Raw genomic sequence first — 17,772 nt, 5'->3', positions numbered from 1 at the left:
AAACAATAAAAGTTAATGTATTAGATGATTATTTATTTTAGTTTTTGTTGTTGTTGTTGTTGTTTTTTAGTAATCTCTGCACCCAATGTGGGGCTGAAACTCACAACCCTGAGATCAAGAGTGATATGCTTTTCTGACTGAACCAGTTAGGCATCCCTGTATTAGATGATTATTAACACTGCAATATACTCTATTGCTCTTTCCAAGTCCATTTCCTTACTTCCCAACCCCAAAACTGAGGTTGATCATATTTTATGATAGTTAATATTTTTATATTTTTTACTAAATACGTATATAACTAGATATATTTGTTTTTTTGTCTTAAATGGTCTACTATATTAATTGTGGAAGATTGTATTACTGTTCCTAACGATCCATGGTGCATCCTTTCAGTGAATTCTACACCCACTTCTGTCTCCATGTGACTTCAGTGTTGCCCTGCACTTTTCTACCCCTACCCCCAAAGTTAGGCTTGGCTCTTTGACTTGCTATCTCCATGCTGAAACGTCATACAACATTGCATGTTTCTTTTCTTGCTCAGTCACAAATCAGGGTAGGGGCCGATCCTTCATCAGCCAGAGTCTCAGGATAGGGGGCATGTCCTGCAGAACTGCAGCTGACCTGCAACTATTGTGTGATGTGCATGAAAAATAAACTTTATTGTTGTAGTGACACTAGCTTGTTATCTCAGCATAATGTGGGGAAGGGGGACTAACACACCCATCCTTTTCACTCGACAGTTGATGTTGCTACACATAGCTTTAGCTCAGGGGCTGGCAAATGGAGGCCCACACACAAATCTGGTCTTTCCAGGGTTTTGTGGAGCACCCCCCCTTTTTTCTTTACATTTCAAAGTATTTGGGGGAAAAATGAAAAGAAAATGATGTCTCATGACATGTGAAAATTATGTGAAGTGTTAAAGTGTTCTTAAATTATTTGAAATTTTAGGGTTCATAGTTTTATTGGAATATAGCCACACTCATGTATTTATGTATTGCCTATGGATGCTTTCATGCTACAGTAAGGGAGTTGAGTAGTTGCAAGAGTAAGGCTAGGACATGTTTTCGTGTCTTTGTGCCCTTCAAACCCAGCCTCCAATCTATGTGTTTTAGCTTTAACTAGACCTTCCTCACCATGCCTACTGGCTACAAACATTTTGCAATTTACCTTCCATGTCCAAACATACTTGAGAGACCCCCAGAGAATGGAGCCCTGAGGAGAGCTGTTCCTGCTTTCTTCTCTTTGTCTCTTCTCCAAGGGTCATCTCTGCCACACCTGGGCCATCTGCTGGCCACAATATGGCCATCTGCTGGCCACACCTTGGCCATCTGCCCTCTGCTTCCTCCCTCATCTAGCCCAACTGTATTACACTAGTGTACTCAAGGGTTATTATCACTCTATTTTGTATTTTAATTTAGAAAATGTGGAAATTTGTTCCATTTTATGTAAGTGCCTACTAGCATAGTTGATTTTGTCTCATGAGCTTCAAAACCTAAAATATTTATTTATTATCTATTTATCAAGAAAAAAAATTGCCCACTCCAGCTCTAGTTCATTCAATTTTAGCTCCTGTATGTTTTTCTGTTGTATGACTAAGCCTCCAGTTATTTATCTATTTCTCTATTGGATGAAGACTTTTTTATTTTGCTTTCCTTTTTAAAATAATGAAATAATGAATATTCTTTTATTTATTTATTTATTATTATTTATTTATTTATTTATTTATTTATTTATTTGACAGAGAGAGAGACAGTGAGAGAAGGAACACAAGCAGGGGGAGGGGGAGAGGGAGAAGCAGTCTTCCCGTGGACCAGGGAGCCTGATGCAGGGCTCGATCCCAGGACCCTGGGATCATGACCTGAGCCGAAGGCAGATGCTTAATGACTGAGCCACTCAGGCGCACCAATAATGAATATTCTTATTAAATCTCTTGGTACACATGCACACCTTTTACTCTTTATATGTGAATTAAAGAAAGAAAAAAATTATAGAAGTCACTACAGTAGTACTATTTTACGTTATATTTTGCCAGATGAAGTCCAAATTGTCCTTTTGATTATGTGTGTGTGTATATATATACATATATATGTATATATATATTTATGTTTCTATGTACTTATTTGAGAAAAGCAACTCAATACTGAACTTGTTCTAGTAGCCCTTAATTATTATTAATAAATTATACAATTATAATGTGACCATGCCACTTAATTCTTCTTACGAATTATTCCATAAAACAATTTTGAAAATATTTTGTTTCCTCTTGTATCTTAGAAATGCATACAGTTATTAAAATTAAACTTTTGTAAAGGTATTACCAAATATTTTGAATTAATATATTGTATTTAAAGCATGGTATTTTTTATCTATACCTCTAAATAACTTATTGGTGTAAGAAAACTTATTTTTTTACACTATCTTGATTTGTACTTGCAAATTGAGGAAGAGAAAAACATCTAGGCTCATGATACACATTTTTTTTGATAGCTCTAATTATTTCAGAAATAGAAAAGTGTAGTTAGAAATCACTTCCAAAAGGAAAAAATGTTCAGAGGAAATTAAGGATTTAAAAAACTGGAGAACATACACACACATGTGTGCACACACGCTCATAGAGACTCATAATCTTTACTGAAGCAATTTTGAAGTCCTGAGATTAATAGTCTTAGTCATTAGAATCCAAAATGTGGGAATAAGTACCTGACAAAAGTGTTGGAATAGAATTTTGTAATTTGTTTTTGAATCTGAATGGTAGGTATGACAGCATTTCTAAAAATTAGGGCACGCTAAGAAGCATTTTTCTAAAGAAAGAGAACTTTTCTGTAAGTCAAGAGACATAAACTCACTATCTATAATACTTGATATTCAAAAGAGAACATAGTTCTATTTTATTGATGTAAATTACATGAAATGCAAAGAATCTCAAAACTTTACATTCTGCCACAGAATAATCTGATAGTTCAAAATCTAGGACAGGCCTCAGCAAACTTTTTCAGCAAACAAAGGTCCAGATACCAGATACCTAAATATTTTAGGCTCTGCAGGCCAAGAGACAAAATTGATGATGTTATGTAGATCTCCCATTGCAATTACTCAGCTCTTCCATTGAAGTGTGAAGACACAGAAAATATGTAAATGAATGAGTATGGCTATGTTCTAATGAAATTTTTGTTTATGAGCATGAAAATTGATTATTCTTTAAAAAAAGAAAATTTGATTATTCTTCTTTTGATTCTTTTTAACCATTTAAAAATGTAAGAATGAACATTCTTTGTTCATGTGTGTATATACACAAAGAGGGGGGCTGGATAATGCTGGATTTGGCATGGGGACTCTATTTTGCCAACCCCTGATTAAGGACTGAACCAATGAGTCATCCCTGCAATGTGGATAAAAGAACCATAAATTATTGATTATTTGAAAAATTTGTTGATGATACAGTCTAAGCTTGAGCCTGAGATTGCTGCTTTCTCACACATGTAACCAAGATACATGGCTCTATGTGTAAGTTTCTCAAATATGGACGTTTACTCCTAACTTTCTGACAACTATTTGCAAACCATCTAGCTTGTCCACCATATGAGAAAAGAATGCACACTCATCTCCACCAAGTCAAAATTTCTTCCCAAGGAAACAATTTGTTAGGATTTTCGGAAAGAACACTCATATTTCAAAAGTTATTCAATCTGTTATATCTGACTTCCTAATGGATACTGTAAATAAGGCCACTCTCTTTTATTTTACCTTTGCTGTGTGGTAGGTTGAATGGTGGCTCAGAAAAAGATATGTCCACATACTAATTCCTGAAACCTGTAAATGTAAAATTATTTGGAAAAAGAATTTTTGTAAATGAAATAATTTAAGGATCTTGATATTAAAGAGATGACCCTGGGTTACACAAGTGGTCCTTATATCCGATGATGAATATCTTTACAAGTCTTCTGAGAGAAGACCATGTGAAAATGGAGACAGAGATTGGAGTGATGTAGCCACAAGCCAAGGAATAGGAATGGCCACCAGATGCTGGAAGAAGATGGCTTCTTCCCATGAACCTTTGGAGGGAGCAGGGTCTGTCAACACCTTGATTTTGGATTTCTGGTTTCCAGAACTAAGAGAATAAAGTTCTGTAATTTTAAGCCATCAAGTTTGTGGTAATTTATTATGGCAGCCACAGGAATCTAATACAACTTCATTTATTTCATAAATGGTAATAAAGAATATTATTCTCTATAACCCTAAAATACCATCTCTTTGATTTTATGTGTATTCATGAAATTAAAGGGAAATTAATGCTATGCTTGTAAACCACTCAATGAAAGACTGTTCATTTCAAAGGAGTAGAGATGAACCATGTAAAAAAAACCAGGGGGGATGGGTTAGTCTGATGATGGGTATTAAAGAGGGCACATACTGAATGGGGCACTGGGTGTTAATATGCAAACAATGAATCATGGATCACTACATCAAAAACTAATGATGTAATATACGGTGATTAACATAACATAATAAAAAATAAATAAATAAACAAAACCACAAATTAAAAAAAATAAAATATTAAGATAAACAGAAAATAAAACCAACCTCAGCTTTTGACATCAGCAACTCTTCTGAAATTAAGAGGAAACAAGCAAATTTCTAAAATAGCAGACTTTGAAGGTTTATCAACTTCTTAAAATTGACAGAATAAGTTATATCTTCCATATTTAAATATAGACTTTTTGAGAGAAGATTCTGTGATGTATTCATTTGCTAATATCCACAAAGTCAAAGGTAGTGTCTTCAAATACTAGAAGGTCCTGTTGTGCTTGGACTCAATGGATGAATCTTGGGAGCCACCATAGATGACATTTTTATTACTATTGGCTTTCGCTTATGGGATGACTACCTTGACTGAGACCTTTCCAAACCTTTTTTTTTGGATCAGAAGTGAAACCTTGAGTTTTTAAAATACACAGAAATGAACTTGGAGCCTTAAAAAATACTTACAAATGGAGATATGCTGCTAATTATCCCAGGCCATATGAGCTTTCTTTGATAGTTTCTATTTCAAACACCAAAATACTTTCAAAATTCTCTCAAATATTTGCTCTATTTTAGAAACTGTTAATAATTTGAGCTAAAATATTGGGGACTTTCAATGAATCAAGAAGTTAGCCTCAGATATAATTTTTATTTTAATAACTCTCTTGTCTGTTATACACTAAGAGAAATAACTGCCTCTTATTTTTACTGCTATTGCTGTTATTGATGAATTAATTACAAAAGAGTTAAAAATCAGTGGCCAGAGATTTTTAAGGTTATTATTTTTCAGAGGAAAAGAAACCTGGCACTGACAATTGAAAACCCTAATTTGGCCCATGCAACCATTGTGAAAACAGTGAAATTTTTCCTTAGTGCCAAATATAGAATATTATTCATGTGAATTTTACAGTTAGATGGGATTGATTAATATTATTTTACATGGTCTTAATATTACAATGGCCATATTTTTCAAATTTTGTTTTAAATTATAAAAAAGGCATTTGCCAACGTAATCCATTTTTCCAGGGAAAAGAAAGAAATTTGCTTGAGGAAACATTTCTGCCTTGAAAATTAAGATATACTTAATTCATTCATCAGCCAATTTCCAGATAAGAAAAGAAATCTGAATAATGGGTCTAAAATGTTACCAGGAATGAACTTGCTTATGTTCTTCTTTCTCTCCTTCCCTTTCTCTCTCCAACCCATTTCTGACATTTAGAAAAAGAAAACAAAAATCTTTTCTCTAAACAACAAACTGATAAATGGAGTACTAAATGGAAAAAATGTAATCAAATGAAGTTGTTCTTTAATAAAACAACCTGCCATTTTAATACACTGTGGCTATACAGAAGAGAATTTTCAAGTTTTCTAAAAATGTTAGCAAGATACCCTCATTCTGGAAGAGAGAAATAATAACTTGCATGATAGTGATAAACACAAGATTGCTAATAGATTCAGTTGGACAAGACTGTTTCCTTAAGATTTGAGAATTAGACTGGCTTCCCTCTTTCCATTAGCTGAAATGCAATTCTCAAAATAAATAATAGCTATATATTGCTTTGCAGATATAACCCTATGATCATTAAGTTTTTGTTGATTCCTGTTGAATATTTACCTTATTTGAGAGTGCATCTATACACAAACCTCAGAGATATTGTGGGTTTGGTTCCAGACCACTACAATAAAGCATATATTGTAATAAAGTAAGGCAAATACACTTTTTTTGGTTTCCCAGTGCATATGAAAGTTATGTCTTCACTATGGTATAGTCTATTAAGTGTGCAATAGCATTATGTCTAAAAAATGTGCATCCCATAGTTTAAAAATACTTGATTGCTAAAAAATGCTAACTGTCATCTCAGCTTTCAGTGAGTTGTCATCTTTTTGCTGGTGGAGGGTCTTGTCTCAAAGTTGATGGCTGTTGACTGATCAGAATGGTGGTTGCTGAAGGCTGGGGTGGCTGGGGCAATTTCTTAAAATAAGACAACAATGAAGTTTGCAGCATTGATTGACTCATCCTGGCACAAATGATTTCTCTGGAGCATGCAAGGCTGTTTGACAGCATTTTATGCCCCAGTAGAACTTCTTTAAAAATTGGAGTCAGTCTTCTCAAACCCTGCCACTGTTTTACCAATGAAGGTTATGTATTATTCTCAATCATTGTCATTCGAACAGTCTTCACAACATTTTCTTCCAAACTCCTGTTAATATTGATATTTTGACCTCTTCCCATGAATCACGAATGTTCTTAATGGTTTCTAGAATTCTTCCAGAAGGTTTTCAAATTTCTTTGCCCAGGTCCACCAGGGAAATCACTATCTATGGAAGCTATAGTCTTATAAAATGTATTTCTTAAATGGTAAGACTTAAAAGTTAAAATTACTTCTTGATCCATGGGTGCACCGTGGATATTGCATTAGCAGGAATGAAAATAACACTAATCTTATTATTGGAGATTGGATCTCCAATAATCTCATAATCTCCAATTGGAGCTTTTGGGTTACCAAGCATATTGCCAATGAGCAGTTATATTTTAAAAGGAATTTTTTTTTTTCTGAGAAGTAAGTATCAAAGTGGGCTTAAAATATTAAGTAAACCATGTTGTAAACACACATGATGCCATTTAGGCTTTGTTTTATTTATAAAGCACAGACAGAGGAGGTTTAACATAATTCATAAGTTCCTTAGGATTTCTGGAATAATAAATGAGTGTTGGCTTCAACTTAAAGTAACCAGCTGCATTAATCCCTAACAAGACAGTCAGCCTGTCCTTTGAAACTGTGAAGTCAGGCATTGACTTCTCCTCTCTAGCTATAAAAGTCCTAGACGGCATCTTCTTTTAATAGGAGGCTTTTTGGTATACATTGAAAATCTGTTGTTTAGTGTCACCATCTTCATTAATGATCTTAGCTACATTTTCTGGATAACTTGCTGCAACTTCTACATCAGCACTTTCTGCTTCGTCTTGCACTTTTATGTTATTGAGATTGCTTCTTTCCTAAATCTCATGAACCAACCTCTGTTAGCTTCAACTTTTCTTCTGTAGCTTCCTCACCTCTCTCAACCTTCATAGAATTGAACATATTTAGGGCCTTGCTCTGGATTAGACTTTGGCTTAAGAGAATGTTATGGCTGTTTTGATCTTCTACCCACACCACTAAAGCTTTCTCCCTATCTGCAATAAGGCTGTTTCACTTTCTTATCATTCATGTGTTCACTGGAGTAGCACTTTTAACTTCCTTCAAGAAGTTTTTTTTGCATTCACAACTTGGCTAACCAGTGGAAGAGGCCTACCTTTTGGCCTTTCTCAACTTCTGACATGCCTTCCTCAACTAGGCTTAGTCATCTGTAGCTTTTGATTTATAGTGAGAGATGTGCGACCTTCCTTTCACTTGAACACTTTGAGGCCATTGTAGGGTTATTAATTGGCTTAATTTCAATATTGTTGTGCCTCAGGGAACAGGGAGGCCCAAGGAGAGGGAAAAAGATGGGGGAATGGCTAGTCGGTGGGATCCATCGGAACATACACAACATTTTACAATTAAGTTTGCAATCTTATGTGGGGGCAGTTTGTGGTGCTCCAAAATACTTATAGTAGTAACATCAAAAATCAGTGATCCCAGATCACCATAACAAATATTATAATAATGAAAATGTTTGAAATATTGTGAGAATTACCAAAATGTGATACAGAGACATGAAGTGAGCAAATGCTGTTAGAAAAATGGTGCCAATAGACTTGCTCAATGCAGCATTGAGATACACACACACACAACACCACAATATCTGTGAAGCGATAAAGCAAAATGCAATAAAACTATTTAGACCCATACTAGATGCATCTGACCTGAATGCAGAACTATTTTTACTTCCGAGTTCAAATACTGTACAATTCCCTCTACCACAAAACCAGAATATCATTACATAGGGCTGCTTGGGACTTATTTAGACCCACACTAGATACATCTGACCTGAATGCAGAACCATTTTTACTTCCGAGTTCAAATATTGTACAGTTCCCTCTACCACAAAACCAGAATATCATTACATACTGCTGCTTGGGACATGCAAGCATGGGATGTCTAATCACAAGCTCATATGGACATTTGAACCCAAGTTCTACAATTGGGAATTGATTTACCAGCAACTGGGATATGTAGACTGTATGTTATATGCACAGCCTTGAAGACAAACTGTGTAAATGGGATACTGAATAAACATCTAGATTGTAGTAACTTGATCATTGCTGTGGAAGGAATATGATAGCTGATGAAAAAGCAAAAGAATCTGAAACACATAATCCCAAAATGGCCAACCAACATTGAGATGTTGGAGTTTTTTGGTAGGCAGCTTATTTGCCTAGGTAGTAGTCAGAAAAATGTCAACCATTAATTAGCTTCATGATTTGGGGATAATCCTATCATTTCTAGATCTTCTCTTTTATGGATTGCTTGAAGTTTGAGATAAATGGTTTATAGATTCCTTCCAAATTTAGCATTCTATGATTTCATTGGAAGAATGTCATATCTCTTAATAGTTTCAGAAACTGACATCTGTAATCAATCCAAATTTAACTTATGTTTGAAAAACTTGTTCTTCTCAACTTTGTTCAAATTAATACCACATTAATTTAGGGGAACAGGATGACAGACTGGAGAACAGAGACAGAATACTAGTGATACTTACGTAATGGTGCCAATAATAACAAGAAAGTGCAGATCTACAAACCTATATGAAAAAGAGCAGTAAAACATTCATTTCTAAATCTTTTCTCAAAAACTGGCAAGATACCATTGCTTTTAGTGAAAAGACAAATAATCATCTGCTAGGGAAGGTCAGGCACATCATTGCTAACAGTTGTATTTGAATTAGGCCACTTCCTTAGAATTAGGAGCACTAATAATTTTTAAACCTTTTCCATATGCCAGGGAAATGAGAGTAACAGTGGAAAGAAAAATAATTTCTTTCCATTTATGGATTTCTCAACTCCAGGTTGAGTTATACAAATTTCCATTTTGGAGGTCAAATAATATCAAATACAAGCAGTTCCACATGGTTCATAGATATGCATTTATTACACATACACGTGAATACACATGTACACACATAGAATTTAACCATTGAGATATTAGTATTTTCTTTTCTTGGGTCAAATGTTTCTTAATGCACTTTCCCAAAAGTATCATTACCAATAATATCATCCTTCTGATATTTCAAAAAGATGCTACCTGTTACAAAATCATAACATATGGGTATAAGGATTTAATTGTTGATTTAAAAAATCTTAGATCTCGCTCTTCTACTTTCTTTTTGTATTCCATTAAGGATTAACTACTCTCTAGTGAGGTATGGTCCTTTGGAATCTTTGGGTACATTTTATCATTTCTACAGAACCAGAAAACTGCCAATCAAACCATTTGCCATTTATTCACGGATCAATACACTTGTGTAATAAACTGTTCTAAAGTTGCTAGCAAACAAGGATGGGGTGATGAGTCTAGTATTGATTGACTCATGTCACAAGCTGTCGTGGAAGAAAAGAATGCTAAAATTATACATATATGATAAAAATAGAAGGGTCTGGGAGAAAAAAAAAATCCATGAACTTTATCTTTTTTTCTAAGTTATTTCCCAGTAACTTAGAAAAACCATCAGTGCCCTGGCTACAAATACCAACTTTACTGAAGCAAACGCAGGTTGGAGATGTATTTGTATGGCTAAGTATTTTACTAACACTTTGTAATGGCAAGTGGGGGATGATACACAATATGTAAGAAAAGAAATAAATGGGGAATATAGAACAAGTTATAATACTATTTTTTATTAAATCAGTTTAACTAATGATTAGAAATGACAGTCTGGTATAAAAAATGTTTCATACCTATTTCCATCAAGCCACAAGGATTATGAAAAAATTGATTTCGTTAAGCTGAGGAAATATTGAAATTTTTTTGGTAGCTGGCCATTGTGCTTCCAGTTTGAAAATGCTCTTGATATAATCAGGCCTCAAGGAGATGCTGCAGGCAGGACTTGATAGATCTCTCATCCATCTTGATTATCTTGCATAGCTCCAAAAAACCTAAAGTTTTATTTAGTTGGAAATGCTTCACACTCTTCCCTCCCACCTCCAAACTTCTGGATAAGTCACAATGTGGTGTGTCTAGTTCCCCAGGGTTCCACATTACTGACCCCCCCCATCCTGAGTGGCCCCATGCAAAGATATAATACCGTGAAAATATAAAAAGATTATGCCACATCCTATGATTAAAAGCAGAAAAAAAATTGGCTCTGACTAATGTTTTGTGCTCATTAGTAAGTCTTGCTTTTCCATGAGGAGATTGTTAATTTTGTTTTTTCCTCATAGATAATGATTCACTTTTACCAGTACAACTCTTGACTCTCAACTGAAGATAAAATTTCCCAATAGTTCAATCAAGGCAGTGGATCTTACAGTCCCTGGAAGACAGACTTTCTAGATTTGATCTTTGCAGCAGTAATATGCAGAGTAAAAATATCATATTTCTAGCACACAAATGGTGATTTCACTAATTATTTAAATCCAACCTCCAGTTGCCATATACCAGTATGCTCTGGAGATTCTCCTCCAACTTAATATTTGCAAACTATGCTCTCTTATGCCAGATAAAATTTGAAATGTCTCCATCAATTTGAATTCAAATAAAGGATATCACTTTCTTTCTCTTTTAAATATATTTTTATCACATTAGCATTTAAACATGGATTTAGTTTCTTAGCAAGATGGGATGTGTGATAAAATGGAGGGGGAAAAAAGCAAAGTTCTGGGAAGGATCTTTAGTTCCCTGAAGGAAGCAATTTCGAGCTCATAGTTGGAAGCAAAAGAAAGAAGTACAAATGTACTATTAATACTCCTGAACTACTGAAATATGCAAACTGAAATATTAAGAACATTGTGTAATATGTATATATAAATATTTTGTAGCCATACACTAGAAAACTATTTAGAACCAATATTCTAATAAAAACAAAATGGTCACTTTTACCTATTTTTTACGTCATCAGGCTTTTTTCTTTAACTCTTATTTGACAACATCAAAAAGATTTTATCTCACTACACACTGACTTTAACAAATTTCATGCCAACGTAGCTTAGTAAAACTTGTACTTATTGCATGCAAAGGTTAATGCTGTTGCTTTCTCTTGAGTTTAAGCGTATGGTTATAGATACAAGGTTTCAAATAAATACTCCAGGCAACTTGTCACAATATGGAGAACACAGTATTTTTTAAAAAATATATGATATATATATATATATATATTTTTTTTTTTCCTCAGTGAATGTGTGTGTTTAAGATGAGAGCAAAGATAAGGTCTGTGAGAGGAACTCAACATCAGCATATACAACTGGGTTCAATTTACTACTTAATATCATTAGAATTGTTTCATCGTTATCCATTCACTGTTTCAAATAAGCCCCTCAATCCACACATTAGCACACACATACTGATGGCCCGGCATTTATGCTCTTACAGGTTTGCTTAATCCTCTATTTTTTTTGACAGCCAATATACCCCCTTTCAATAATGTCACAGCTAATATGAAGAGATGCAATAGTACATTCATATATGTCCCTTGCTGCACCGCATGCTCTTTGTTCCCTAGCCAGCACCCACCTGCTCCGTTTCTCCTCTTTCCCCCATTCTGATGACTGCTCTCTTCCGCCCTCTAACAATTTGAGTCCTGGACAACCCTCTTGTTCTTGCATGTTCTTGCGTAGGTCAGCATTTCCTTGATATTTTGCCAAATAGAGGGCAAAAGTTTTAAAATATCAACTTCTGGATCTGTTGGAAATCCTATTACTCCCTGAGGGGGAAGCTTCTCTGTTGGTCAAGAGAATGACGTCTGAGTGCTGAGGTCATGAGAGAATTCAAGTCTCCATTAATATTGAGTCACAGTGGCTACACCACTCCCCCTGCTGTTAGATTTTTCAATCCCTCCATCAATTATGTAATGCAGTATTAGTTTATATGGTGGTCCAAACTGGTCTGAATTAGATTTCAGTGACTTACAAATAAACAAACACGCTCTTTACAGCCAGGTGCTAAATAAACTGTGTGTTGATGGGGAACAAGTATTCTTACTATACCAAAGAATGAGAAGATTTTTGTTTTGGGGACTTAAGAATAACGACAAAACAAAATTAGTTAGAAAAATTGAGGCATTTTAAGAAATTACTTAAAAAACTTTTAGCTATAAAATAAAAAAAGCAGGGGCGCCTGGGTAGCTCAGTCTTTAAGCGTCTGCCTTTGGCTCAGGTCATGATCTCAGGGTCCTGGGATGGAGCCCTGCATCAGGCTCCCTGCTCTGCAGGAAGCCTGCTTCTCCCTCTTCCATTCCCCCTACTTGTGTTCCCTCTCTCGCTGTGTCTCTCTCTGTCAAATAAATAAATAAAATCTTTAAAAAATAAATTTAAAAAGCAACAAAAATATTCAAGTACAGACACAAAACATCTCAGGTATAAATTATCTAGTGAGTTTTATTAGATAATTTATTCATTTATGGAATAGGAATTGAGACATACTAAATGTAGATAATGTCCTAGACACTAGGGATACATAATATGTGGAGATATGATTGTTTGGAGGCAAATGAGTAAGGGTAAAAGCTGGAAAAAAAATTGAAAGATATTGTAATAGCCCAAATAAGAATGAGTGCAGAGATGGAGTAAAGTAAAAAAAAAAAAAAAAAAAAAAAAGATTGATGACACATTTAGGATTTAGAATTTACAGATATGCTGATGGATTAGACATGCATGAAGTCATCAAGAGAGGTGCTATGCTTTTTGTTGCAGAAGATTCTTTGTCTCTCTGCCTGAATTTGCTGCAACTTCTCAAGTTCCTTTTGGCTTTGCATCTCAACTATGTAGACTTCATGCATTATGTTTCTTTTTTCTTTCTTTCTTTCTTTCTTTCTTTCTTTCTTTCTTTCTTTCTTTCTTTCTTTCTTTCTTTCTTTTTTTGTTTCTGCAATTGTAACTGCACAAATCTACATAAAGTTCTTTTCTTACTACAAAGAACAAGTTCAGCCCTACTATGTATTAGGTACTGCGTTGGGTACTTAGGTTGTAAAATTAGGTAAGCCTTGATGGTTAGGCTATCCGTAAGGTAATGTGACAAATGGGGAGGTAGTCATTTAAAAACAGTGGAATGAAGTCATAGAGGGCTTGTAATAAAAGTGTGTCCGGGTGCTGTCGGGGAAGGACATAGGGACATGGTGAGTTCTAAGTGTGGGGGCTGCAGAACGACCTTATTGTTGAAAACCAAGTTGAATTCAAGGTGAATGGTGTAAGTTTTGCAGAAAAGTGGAGGGAGGACAATTCCAGATGGAAGCCCCATGTGATTAAAGATGCATTGACATAAAATGGACTGTTAGGTCCAGCAAATCTCCCACAGGTCAGTGGAAATGGAGTAGGTTAAGAAAGAGTGACAGGAAAGTGGGATAAAAGACAAAACTAAAGTTTTTGCTATATCAAGTGAATATGGAAGGCCATTAGAGGTTTTGAAAGTGTAAAGAGCAAAATGCTTCTTCACTGACTTTTCTCTTATTCCATCTGTTCTTGAGTTCTTACTAGAGTCAGTGACTGTGCCAAATCTTTTATTTACTTTCTCTCAATGATTCTTCACAACAGCACAAGAGAGGATATTATTCTTCCCATTCTAAAAACAATAGAACCGTGGCTATGTAACAAGCTGAGGGCCATGCAGCTAAGAACTGGCAACAATGGGTTCAAAATCCAGGAATATTTTACCACAACAAACTCTTGCCTATAGATTTTGGCCTAAAAAATAAATCTCACTTCATTTAATTCACTTCTCCCTTCAATCTTTTTTCCTATCCTTTTCCCACACACATTTCAAAAAGCAACCTGCTCTTCTTTTATTGGTTACTTTCTGTTCAACCCAATTTCTATTAATTATTTTCTCATTGATAGAATAACACTTACTAATAGCTTACTGATTTTCCTGGCACACATATCTATCACGGTTTGCCTCTAAGCCCATTTTCTATAAAATGTAAGTCATTTTGTTATGACATTGATAAATAAATTACTTGAAAAGTATATTTAATTGGATTTCCTATATTACATTCCAGTGGTCTCTGTATATTTGCTTCCCTACTACACTGTTTCCTCCTAAAAGTGGGAACCATGTTTCTGTTTTACTTAAATTCCAAGCTCTTTACTAGCATGGTGCCCAACATATCCTAAGTATCCAAGTATCATTGATCTAATAAAAGAGAAAAGAAAAAAATGATATCTATCAGTGCCCACATTTTTAAAATAATCTGTATATATTCACTTTTAAACCATCAGCCCATAAGTGCACTGACCCTGTTTAATTCAATTTTATACCCCAGTCCCCTGCTACAGTTGCTCAACAAACATCAGTTAAATTAAAATTAAATTAATGAAAGATGAAGATTAATGTAATTTGCATTTTATAAATGTGATTTGAGTATTTTTATAGAAGAATCATTTTATGACCCTGAAATTAGAGATTACTTTTAGATTGGTTACTGAACCATTTATAAAGTTAGAAAAAGCAAATCGTGAAAAGTCAAGAGCTTTAGCATGACAAGAATGTGAATATCTTCTATTACTATCCTCTGTAAGTGAGTGTAAATCCTATCTCTGCTTGAGCTGGGAGAGACTTTATAGTTCTTCTAATAATCAGATAGAAGACATCCATTAAAAAATATATTGGTGTGAGTCACTGGCCTGGAGAAAAATATACAAAAAATACAGCAAAACAAGAAACTAAAACTCATGACCAATGTGGAAAAGAGAAGTCCAAAAGATAAGGACTCACCAACCATCTCAAGACATGAAACCAGGTGAATATGGTGTTAACCTAGAATTCCAAGTAGTCCATTCCTAAAAGAACTGCAAGTATTTTGAAAAGATCAGATAGAACTCTTTATTTGCATTTTTACCCAAAATAGAGAAATTAAAATAAATAAATAAAATACTAAATCTCACTATACTACAAACAAAACAATAACAAATACACAAAACATAGATTAAAATTATATAGAACAGTCTGTGTAGACCGGACAATAAAAGAAATAAAGGAAAACCAAGAGAGGAATTTGTGTAGGAGTAGAACATCAACCGCATTCTTATGGAACTTTTTTTTCCCTTCTAGAGTGATGAGCAAGTGACTAAGAATAAGTTCAATTTTTTGTTAATTCACAGTTTGAAAGAAGCCAAATTTATTATACTGTTGGGGTTTACTCAATTGTCTAAACTAAATCACATTGTAGTTTCTTCATTCTATATGGAAATGTAAGAGTGTGTATATACTGAACACAGTTAATATTCTGTTTAATATACAGCAGAGAAGATAAAATATAATTTTTGTAAGGAAAATATAATAGTGAAGTAAAGTATAGAGTCCAGTATATATTACCACCTTTTCATTTTCACAGCACAGAAAATACTATATCAAAATGACTAAATTATATTTTAAGGAAGATAATTGGAATAAGATTATTATATTTAAAAATTAATTTTCTTAACATAGACAAAAAGTTTTGACTACAGAAGGTGTCATTAACCACAAATAATAGAATGTTCTTATAATTTCTACTGCTGAATGACTTTGTTAATTTAGCACTTTATGGATTTCATTATTGGAATCAAATATAAAGAATAGTCTCTGAGAATGGTGAGAGACGATGGACTCTGAAAAACAAACTGAGGGTTCTGGAGGGGCGGGTGATGGGAGGATGGGTTAGCTTGGTGATGGGTATTAAAGAGGGCACGTTCTGCATGGAGCACTGGGTGTTATGCACAAACAATGAATCATGGAACACTATATCAAAAACTAATGATGTAATGTATGGTGATATAACAATAAAAAATAAAAAAAAGAATAGTCTCTGATACAGTTATTGTGTTGGGGGAAATGAAAGTTACTTATAAAAAAAATCTCTTCAAGTAAGTTGTAGAATTTTGTAGTAATTTTAGCTGCTCTATATCTCTAGCTCTTGCTGGCCTGTCACAAACCTGAAGTTAAATAAATCCCAAATGAATGGAGCCCTGCAGGTCCATCCCATAGAAATGATGGTGAGATGTATCTATTAATCATATGAGTCCAATTCTGCTTGAGGTATTATGTGGCAGGTGTGTGTCAGCAGAGTAAAAGCATCTGGCTGACAAGATGCCTTTTAAAATTAAAATGTATTTTTTTAGTATTTTTCTTTGAGATTGAATGCAGTGTTGCAATTTATGGAGTGCAAATGTGAATTCTTATCAAAGAGTCAACATTTCTTACTTTCGATGAAACTAATTTTTACTTTTTTTCAAATATGATGGAGATAGCAATAATCAGTGTAAATTGAAAAGCCCTGGGGCTCTCTACGTTTTTAAAATTATGTGGGTCTCCAGGATCAGCAATAGTGATGTAGCTCCATTTTTAAAATAATTCATCCAAACAATATACACCAGGTGAAGTCGCTGATCTTCTTTCCCACAATAAAAGTTAAGAGCTCATATATGAAGACTGTTTTAACGTTTGAAGGAAGTTATCCATAAATTTCTCATCTGGACCTCAAAAAGTCCTGCCAGGCAGGATGGACAGATACTATTTTTATCACTTATACAGAAGGGAACTGGGATTTATATCAGTTAAGGGATATGCCAAGTAGTATGTATCATCAGCCAGTGGTAGAGCCTTAACTAAAACCTGCGTCTGATTTTCAAGGTCCACCAGGAGGCAGGGCGTTTTAAAATAGAAGGAGCTTAGACCCTGAAATCAGATTTTTGCCTTTGAATCCCAGACTCTCCATGTGTGGTCTAGAGCATATATCATAACCTCTCCTAAAATCCACTTCCTTGTCCATAATATAGAACTAATAATACTAAAACTTTTAAGTTTGAGGTGAAGATGGCATGATATCAATAACAATTCCTTGTTAATAGTTACCTGTGTGTGTCATTTATATGTTTGTTTTAATTTCCAAATCCTTTCCACACAACATTGACCTTCTCTGATAGTTTTATTAAAATTTTGTCAAGGTGAAAAAAAGATTTGCTGGAAGTGGTTTCGTGAAATGTTAGGAAAGCCCAAATTTGCATACCAGATACTCTGATTTGGCTTTGTAGACCATAAGGTAGGAAAAGAGCTAAAGAGTAAGAACTGGAAGACTGAGAGTCTAGCCTCCTTTCTGGTTACACTGTGTGATGTTTAATTTTATTTGTCAACTTGGCTA

The sequence above is a fragment of the Leptonychotes weddellii genome, chromosome 7 (assembly GCF_054177405.1).
Source record: "Leptonychotes weddellii isolate Sample4059 chromosome 7, ASM5417740v2, whole genome shotgun sequence".
NCBI classification, from domain to species: domain Eukaryota; kingdom Metazoa; phylum Chordata; class Mammalia; order Carnivora; family Phocidae; genus Leptonychotes; species Leptonychotes weddellii.
The sequence above is the reverse complement of the archived record's forward strand: the minus strand, read 5'-3'. Positions refer to the sequence as shown.